Source organism: Rutilus rutilus (assembly GCF_951802725.1).
Source record: "Rutilus rutilus genome assembly, chromosome: 12".
NCBI lineage: Eukaryota > Metazoa > Chordata > Actinopteri > Cypriniformes > Leuciscidae > Rutilus > Rutilus rutilus.
The window spans coordinates 33,748,657-33,757,473 of NC_140217.1; the positions used below are offsets into that span (position 1 = coordinate 33,748,657).

An 8,817-nucleotide genomic window follows, 5' to 3' on the forward strand; every position below is an offset into this window, starting at 1 on the left:
ACTACAGTGGCTCAACCTTAAGTTTATCAAGCGACGAGAATACTTTTTGTGCGCAAACGACTTCTGTGTGGGCCTCTGACGAGAGTTTACGAGAGCGCCATGACGCATGCGCGAGAACTGAGAAGATTGGGGTTGGAACCATAGACAGTATATAAACGGCTGGAACACGAGGGTGAGTAATTACAGTCAGAATTTTCATTTCTGGGTGAACTAACCCTTTAAGCAAACAGATTTTTTTTTTTTTTTTTTTTTTTTTGAAAAAAATCTTATTGACCTCAAACAGTATAGTAATCTGATCAAAAATCTGATCTAATTAAATGTTCACATGTCTAAGGAATTATTACACCTTTAGCAACTGCAAAAAAAATTGTATGGGGGTGTTTGCCAAATAAGAGCCACTTGCTACTTGGGCAAAGTTTATATGCATTTAAGGAGCCACTAATGTACACAGATATTATACAGTTTAACCTGCTATGGCTATGACTGAAATAAACCTCTTTTCAGAAAGATATTTTGTTGCAAAACATTGACCTCGTGAGTCGTGCCATATTTTGACACCGCAGCCCTGACAGATGTAAAAAAATTACATCAGGTTAAGACTAGCAAAACATCTCGACAGCACAGGTAATTCATTTAAGCATGGATTCGGACAAATTAATCCTTTCCCAAATACAATGTAGCTGAAAATATCATGTGTGAAGCAGGGGAGGGGTTTCGTTCAGTTAAGAATAGCTTACATGCGCTTTGAGAGGAGACAGGCAACAGTTCGGACAGCAGACCTCACTGTGTCTCCAGCAGACCACATCTCTCCCCACTGTCTCCGCTCACTGCCTTTACTGGAACCGAGCTTGAGGTAAGGTAAGACGACCCGCTTTCATCGGTGCAATGTGTTTATCCAGAGATAAATGATATGATCAGTACATCTAAATATTAAAAAAAAAGAAAAAAAAAAGCTGATTGGTTATGTTGTATGGTGCGGGAATACGGGGACGCGCCAAAGCACGCCAGGCGTCTTGTGCATTTGTATTAGTTCTCCTGCGAATCACTTACCTGAAGGACACTTATGTTCCTCACCTTACTCTATAGCATTAAATATCGTTGGATCTTGTGAATTATGAATCATGCATGGTCGAGTTTTTCCTAAGTTTTGTTCGATATGGCATTCTAAAATAATGTGACAGTGCTGTGCGCGCGTGTATCCGACATGGGATGCGTCACACACGGCGCATTCTTGCAGCAAGACGGCGCGCAACGTTCACAAGACGGGTTTTTAAAAGTTGAACTGTTTTTTACAGTTCTACTGTCTTAAAGGGACATGCCACCCCAAAATTAGATTTCTATTATCGTTTACTCAATCTCGCGTCGTTCCAAACCAGTATTAGCCTACTTTATTTGGAACACGCGCTGAATTGCATCCTCATTCTACTCACTTTCACAGTATGGTAAAAAAAAAGAATGATGAATTAGCTCCTTAAAAACGTGAATAGCGCGAGACGCGACGCACCTGCCAGAGACGTCTGGCTACATGATTAAAAGTAGAGCAGGTGGAACACGTCCTGTGTGAACGTCAGTATCTTATTTTGGGATATAATGTTCTGCTTTATGAGATCAGGTGGGTTGTTACACTTTGCTATTGAATGTTAGGGTGATTGCAGTGGTTACTTGTAACTCTGACCATAGAGTAACACATCTGTAGCTTGCGTCTATGTAAACATAATCTAAGAACATCACAGATGTGCATGTGTAATCATATTACAAAAGGTTTGTATTCACTGTTCCATTGTGTGAAATCATCAATGTATTGTATGTATTGAAAAGTGCTGCAACTCTCCCCATCAGCTATATTCCTAGTTACGCTTGGATGTTTTGTATCAAATTAAATAAGAGAACCTGCTGATTCGGATGATACCAGCTGTGTTATCCATTAATATGATAAATAAATAAATAAATAAATAAGCCAGATGTGATTTTTATGCTTCTAAAACCTACCCTTCATAGAGCACTTCCTGGCCTCCCTTAAAATGTTAGCTCTGAATACTTCTGAGAGAATACTTGAGATTCCCAGGAGTATAAATACCAGAAGCTGAATAAATAATGAATAGGACAAGGGAGTGTGCGCACTTGCTTTTTCTGTATGTCTGATGTCATTCTGTATGGTAGATTATTGAAGTACAGCAGCTTCCCTTGCCATGTCTCCAGATGGTGTTGAGTGTATAACCTTCTGCTAACATCTGCTAATAAAGCAACTTTCCAGAGAGATAACTCTTAACGTATCAGCCTCCCCCTACCAACGCACACGCTTTCCAAAGCTGTGATTTTAAACTGAGCATGCACTACACTGGGTTCCTTCTGTTGACTATTAGTACTGATATAGTGAACTGATCCTTAATGCCACTCTATAGTCATAAGACAATATACAGTGAAATCGTGATGCACTGAAAATCTAACACCTATTCCAAGGTTGTAGGTTTATACTTTAATATTACAATAACAGTGATCTTTTTTTTTTTATTTAAATTGTTTTTATTTATTGTAATGTCTTTTTATGGCATGGAAATCTTAAATTTAAAAACAAATTGTAATTTCCGATCATTACAGTACAGTGATTTCTGAGGTGAATATACATGTCTCTAGTTATGCTCAGCTGTAAAATATTTTATTAGAAATTGGTTGAGTGTCTTTTTGACTTGGTTATTGTTATCCAATAGCCTGTTCAGTGACGTGAGTGGAAAAGGAAAGTTATTTTAGAAGAAAACGAGTAGGGTTAATTTTGCTATCATGTCCTAAAGGCCTGTTCACACCAAGGACAATATCTATAACAATAACTATGACTATAAAGTTTTAATAATCTTCCTATATGAGAATAGCAAAGTCCACACCACTACTAATAAAAACAACAGAGGAACGATATCTTTTGATTCACTTTCAGAACAATTTTTTGTTTCCAGCTGATGAATGCTAAAAACATAATCAAAAACAAAATATCATTAAAAACACTCATTCAATCAGCACCACCCAACATTAAAGAGCTGGAGCGTTTAAAGCAGCAGACGACATAACTGCAGCGTGCCAGAATGTTATTGTTCATTGTTGTGGAGGCTAATTTAGTTAAAAATCTTTAAAGCTGATGTTCTTGGTGTGAACGATCTGTGAATGAATGACTGGCCTGGAAAGGTCGTAGAAGTTCATTGGTTAAAAGTGTGGAATTAGGATGAGATTTAAGCTCTGTAGTTTTATAAAAAAAAAATTGAAATATATGAAAATATTTGTCCGAAGAGAACTAAATAGTTTCATAATGAAGCAAAGTAGTTTTGGATGGCTGAAATCTTTGACTAAAAGAGTGACATTTAATTAGCGCTTCTCTGATGATGCATTTTGACTGTTTTAAGTGTATATTTCATGCACAAAATGGAGATACAGTAAACTACAACAGGTAGTTCATTAATAAGCCTGTCAGCAGTGTGGACGCACTTCACTGTGACCAAAAATGAAGCTCGTTATGTAAAATTGTTCGTCTGAAATATTGGTAGGCGACTTGCTGCCATATAGACTGGTTTCATTTATCACCTGAGAACCCTGCACAGAATAAAGAATTGAATTACCAAAACTTTATTTTGATTTAGCCTTTTCTGTAAAAATAACAAACAAAAAGAAGTGTTGCATCAATAGTTTTTCTACTCGTCTTTTTTTTTTTCTGTGTAGATTACAAGCCACTCCAGCGGTGGCATTGACTTATCAGGTCTTAGTCTCCAGCAATGTGATAGTCATCTTAGACCGCATTCACATTACATGGTTCAAGTGACCTAATTCCGATTTTTTTTTCCCACCCCTATGTGGCACTGATCGGATATGACCCACAAACGTGTAAACAGCAAAAAAGCACATTGATTCCGATATTCTTAGATCGGTCTCAGTCCTCATTCATATGTGGAAATAAATCTGATATGATTCGGATACATGCAATTGTGTCTTCCATTTAAGCAAAATGTTCCCGTCAATGTGAGTCATACGTCATTGGAAAAAGCGATGGTGGCGAATGACGTCAACTCAGGTGGACACCAACCACGATCACATGACTCTTTTCAATGGCGCAATGGAGAACGAAGGCTCAACCTAATGTTTTGCTGGCCTTTAAAGATGGTGCGGAAGATGGATTATCATTGTGTCTGCATTCATTGCAAATTGCTCCATTTTTACTTCCTTTTCAGCCTAAGCTTTTCCAGGTTAGAACCTGGGTTGTTTCGCCAAGTATATAGTGTAAATGCAGATATCGGACACGGGTCACCTTTTAAATATGTAAGATGGTCGTCAAAAAAATTGGATATAGTCAACAAATCGGAATTGGGCATCAAGACCTGCAGTGTAAATGCGGCCTTAGTGATAGATGACACATGCGCACAATGTTACGTAGGATCCTTAAATGTCAAAATGGGGGAGTCAGTGATTGTGTTTAATACACTGTTTACAATCAGCCAGATGTAGCAGCTGTCTTGAATATATTAACCCTTTAAAGCCTACTGTATTTGATTCACACATTTCTATGGCCTCTAAATGATCAACATCAAAAACCTGTTGTAAAAACTACTAAATGCTTTCTGTCATCTGGTTGATAGTTAATTGTTTTTATAATTCTAAAAACATCTCCCTTCAGGTTGTGGTTTGCTGTAAAATCTTTTAATGATTTTTATAAAGTATGCATAAGAATAACTTTTACATTTTTAGTAATATTTCAAGATGAATATTTCAACACTTAGTGGACTGAAGCAACTTAGGTTTTATTTAATTATGCATACAATTATACAATTAATTTAATTATGGCATTGCATTATATTTGTTACCACTCACAATAAAAACTACAGAACTTTGATTAAAAAAAGCATTTGAATATCAGCTAAGACATTATTCGAAGATATAGAGTTTCAATTGAAATATACGCATTTAAATAAGTAGTCTGCTATAATGTTATAAAGATCTGATTCATATTAAAAGCTATCAGAATTTCACCTTACTTTTTGGGCATTTAAATATCAGCAATTGCACCAAATAAAATCTTATTGCTCGCTTTTGTCCTTTTTTTTTTTTTTTTTTGGAGTATGAGCTCCATATTCTCACTATATCATACCATATGAGCCACAAAAGCCTGATGTATCAAAAATAACAAACATATATTTATTTGTTGTATTTTTTATTTATTTTATATTTTGTCTTAAGGTTAAATAAACTGTTCCATAAAAAAAAAAAAAAAGTATGACTATTATTTCATGTCAGGCGTTACAAGGTTAAGATAATTATGTATTAGATCCAGCATGTGTAGACGTGGACCCAGATATTCATGTTATGTGACATTTAGCAAGCATTTCCCATAGGCACTGATATGATATTCTTAAAGAGAACGTTTGAAGGTAGTTGAGAGGGCATTTGGCTAGTTTTGCAGGAGATGTGCTTCTGCTGTCTCAAAAGCCGAAATATTCAAATACACCTCTGAAAACACAAGTTATTATTGCTTGGTAAACAAGCTCAACATGATGATGAAAGACCTTAATACGGAGCACTTTCTTCAAAGAAAGGCGTTTCTATTTCTGCTACAAAGATTGGCACTCTCCAAAGTGTTTCCCAAGGTGAGTTTTGAAGAGGGAAATGCTTTGGTTCATGTTGAGACAAATAGTTTTTCCAGTAGAGTTATGGAGAGGGTGCATGTGGTGTCCACACCTTGGTTTGATTAGTTTTGAACCTGTAATTTGCTTTCCCCCCCCAACACACACAGACACACACACACACACACATTTCAGTCACATGCTCAGATTTAATGCTTCTTGGCAGTATGCGCAAGGTTCATGAATAAATCAAAGCCCTCACTGTCAATGCTTAGAGCAAGAGGGAATGGAATTATCATGTTCCGTACAGTTTTCATCCGAAAAGTACTTTCATCATTCTCCTCTTCCCTCCATGCTAAAAAATATTGCGAGCGGTTAATGCCACAGTGCGTTAGAGAAACATAGCTTATTGGCAGCTTTATAAATATTAACCCGTGTCATATTTTTATTCATCCAAATAATAGTATTCATTATCCATTAATAATCCAGGCCTTACGGTGAACCGAACACTATAACAGCAACTTTTTTGAGATGTCACACAATTTCTTTCCTTTGAGAAGGCTTTCGAATTGTCCTCTGCTAGTGGTATATTTTCAACTGTACATCCATTGAGATTACTGTGGTATCATCCTTTTCTGAAAAGGAAGGTTTGATTTATGGTCTTGAGGAAGAAAAGGAACTGGATAAAGGCTTGCCATTGTTCTTCCTAAACAATAGTACTACAATAGGACAGGTTTTACATTGCATTTTTAAATGGTTGCAAAATCTTCCCTGATATCTGGGAGTTTAATGCAGAACACAACTATTTAATTGGAATTATCGTGCGTAGAAATGGTCTACTAAATTAGCATGGAACCAGTGAAGTATGGGGAAAGAACCATGGCACCATAATCAAGTTTACAGCTGCGGGCTCGAGTGGATTTACTGTTCCAAAAATGCTTTTGAGGTCTTGCAACAGATTTGGTTTTGAATTTATAACCATATTCGCCATAATTTTGGTTTTGTATGGCCATTAAAGTCGGAAGAACTTGTAACTCCTCTCACACAATGGCCTCTCTTGCTTCAGGGGTCCATAAGTAAAGTTCAAGTTGAAGGATATACCCACAGAATGGTTCTAAGATTTGCATGCAAATTTCTCCCTCAAGCCTAATGATTTCGCTCTAACAACTATTCAGAGGCTTGCGAGGCTCATTTCAACCTTTAAAGAGTTTACCGGCTCATCTTTGGGATGCATAGCCGGCAGTGACAGCCGGAAGTGTGCCTTTGGAATTTTTTAAGAAAGACTTTCTTAATTATTTGTTGTGCACATAATGTTAAGAGGATTATAAAGTTTCCTGTTTAATTTACATTGCATTATCGGTGCATTATGAGTAGAAACGTTTATTTTTGTTATTAAACTTGGCAAATGGAAGTCATGTTGCATACAAATATACTTTAAAAATGTTAAGAAATTAATATATTGCATTTGTTTTATTGCTTCTAAGGAATTTTTTTTAGCAATCAATCTGAAAGGTTCTGTCCGGAAGCAGATACTACAGTATTTTGTGTTTGTTGGAAATGGCTGTTGGTTATACAGTTGACTCTCATCCATGGTGTTGTATGTGATACAGCAGTATGAATCACTCTGTATCTTTATTAAACATGCAAGTTCAACAACATAGACTCATAAATGTTTCAGTCCTCCATTTCTTGCGAATTTACTGGAACATGAAATCTGTTACTGAAATGTCCTTTGTGGCTGGGTTTTCTCTGACCCTTTTTAAACGTTATGCATGTTTTAGATGTATAACAAACAAAGGCCATTCATAATGTAATCCCATCAGAGTGTGCTTGTCACAAACTGCATGACACTGATTTGTATTGTTCTGTTTTTGTTAAGCGTTCTAACAAAGCACAATCCCTATGTCCCTCTGTACAAAAATCAAGTATGTGCCAGTCAAAATGTCATGCCAGTCAAAACGACTCATCGAGCTTAGCCACGTTTCAGGGGATCGGAATGGATATGTGCTATTTTTATGAGTAGGTTAATTCGCCCAACCTTTTTGTAATGCAGTCATCTTCAGCACAGGTATTAACATCACATTAACTCTGAACGAAATTTCTGAGCTTCACTCCACTGCGGAGCGACAGGGATGTAATTGAGAAAAATCCCACAGGAAACGGTTGGAAAACTGCTAGTCTCGTATTAACTTTTTTCATCTCTCGCCGCAAATAGCTTAATGTACCATTGCAAAAGGGAGGCTTCATTCATTTCAGAGATTCCCCCATGTTACCACTCGGCTCCAAATGTCCAAATTAATCAGCGTGGTGTGTGATGAAGACACTGAGCCTCTATTTGACATGCTTTATCGAGATAGAATCCGTATCCGTGGAGGTGAATTCTACCATCATCATGGGTTGAATTACAGAATCCATTCTGCAAAGTAGACTGATGCTAGTCTGGTCATGATTTGCTTTGCTGGTACTTTTTTCTTCTCTTTACTGATAAGTAGCCATTAGGGATGAGCAAACCATGTTTTCAAAATCGATTAGCCAGTGGGTTGCCTTGTCCACACCAATACGTTTTCTTTTAAAAACTCACCTTTTTCTCTCCGTTTTGGCCTTTCGTCCACACCGAGACAGTGTTTTTGTCTTGCGAAAACAACGTTTTTTGAAAACGCTCTCCCAAGTGGATAAATTTGAAAATGCAGTTTTTGCGTTTTAGTGTGGATTGTGAAAATAAAGGTATATGAAACCGATGATGCATGTTTAGTCGTGTGACGCATATTATTCTCTGTTTACACTGATATTGTGCCTGTTATGTGCTATTCACTATTACGATTCTTCATGCTCCCTCCCAACCCTGATGAATCTTGACATTTTCACCCTGGAATATGGCCATTATGTGTCTTCATACGTGGTTGTTTAAGAAATGAAAAGCTACACACTCCATCAATTAGGGTTTGAAGAACGTTTGCCAAATATATAACATGCTAGAAGCATAATAATCACTGCAATAATGATCCAATCATTGACTCTTAAGCATTTGACTATTTGAATCCAAACGGCGATTTTTGCCGGGCAGTGTATACACACACACACACACAATGTAAGATTGCAATGAAAAAGAAATGCATTATATTCCATCAACTTTTGTCTTTCCTTGGCTTATTACAGTTACTGCATTCAGCAAAAAAGCTGTGAACCCAATTAATGTGCATTGATAAGTCAGTTAAATAATGTG

General features: G+C 36.8%; 1 protein-coding gene across 2 annotated transcripts in view; it reads left to right on the top strand.

The window, feature by feature from the left end:
* Positions 1–608: 608 nt before the first annotated feature.
* The window catches only part of cntn6 (contactin 6), a 101,838-nt gene continuing 93,629 nt past the window's right edge, over positions 609–8,817 (top strand). The window contains exon 1 of one of the 2 annotated variants that reach the window (XM_084426801.1): positions 609–858. The gene's annotated coding sequence lies outside the window, so the exon portion shown is untranslated. The remainder of the gene's footprint in view (positions 859–8,817) is intronic. The other variant, XM_084426802.1, reaches the window with a different exon arrangement.